Consider the following 1,104-nt stretch of genomic DNA (forward strand, 5'->3'; position numbering starts at 1 on the left):
ATCTAAACCAGAGGTTCTCAAAGTGGGGTCCCAGGACCCCCAGGGGTCCGCGAGAGTTATCTTGGGGGCCCTCAAAAAATGTCACTAAATTGTCAATTAGATTTTTATTTTTAAAAATGCATGAATAACAATGAACTAATAAATCAAACATAACAAACTAAATAAAAAATATAAATTCCCATGGCATTTAGGAGTTGAAATGTCAATTAGATTTTTATTTTTAAAAATGCATGAATAACAATGAACTAATAAATCAAACATAACAAACTAAATAATATATATAAATTCCCATGGCATTTAGGGGTTGAAATGACAGTAAATTATCTTTTAAAACAGCATGGAGTTTATGAGAGGGCCCCTGGAATTGTTTTGGCCTTGTAAGGGGTCCCAGACCCAAAAAGTTTGAGTTTCTCTGACCTAGGATATTGCAAACTATTTTAGGCATCTTTTAGGTTGCCAACTGTCTTCGTTTAATGGCAGTAAATACTGTAGCTGAAAATAAAACAAAGGATTAGAATTGTTCTGAAAAACCAGTGCAATGAGCTTTCAGTCCGCAAAAAGTTGCAAATTAACATGATGGCCAAATAATACCATACCAGCTTCATTTATAAAGGACTTTAAAACAACCACAGCTGATACAAAGTGCTGTACATTAAAACACAACATAATAAAAAAATGACTAAAATGGTTTAAAACAAAAACATACAATTTAAAACTAAATCCCACTGGTGTTGAAAGCCAAGTAAAACAGATGGGTTTTAAGACGAGCTTTAAAAGTGGACAGTGAAGGGGCCTCTCTGACCTGCAAAGGCAAGTCATTCCATAATTTAGGGCCGATGACAGAGAAAGCCCTGTCCCCTCTGAGCTTCCTTTTTGTTCTCGGTACCTCCAAGAGCAGCTGATCTGACCTGAGAGACCGATAAGGTACATAGGGATGAAGAAGCTCAGAGAGGTAAGCYGGGGCAAGATTATGCAGTGATTTAAAAACAAACATAAGAATTKTAAAATGAATCCTAAAATATACAGGCAGCCAGTGAAGTGAGGCCAGGACAGGGGTCACATGTTCCCTCTTCTGAGTTCCTGTCAAAAGTCGTGCAGCAGCAT

This window comes from Austrofundulus limnaeus, unplaced genomic scaffold (genome assembly GCF_001266775.1).
Source record: "Austrofundulus limnaeus strain Quisiro unplaced genomic scaffold, Austrofundulus_limnaeus-1.0 Scaffold500, whole genome shotgun sequence".
In the NCBI taxonomy this organism is placed as follows: domain Eukaryota; kingdom Metazoa; phylum Chordata; class Actinopteri; order Cyprinodontiformes; family Rivulidae; genus Austrofundulus; species Austrofundulus limnaeus.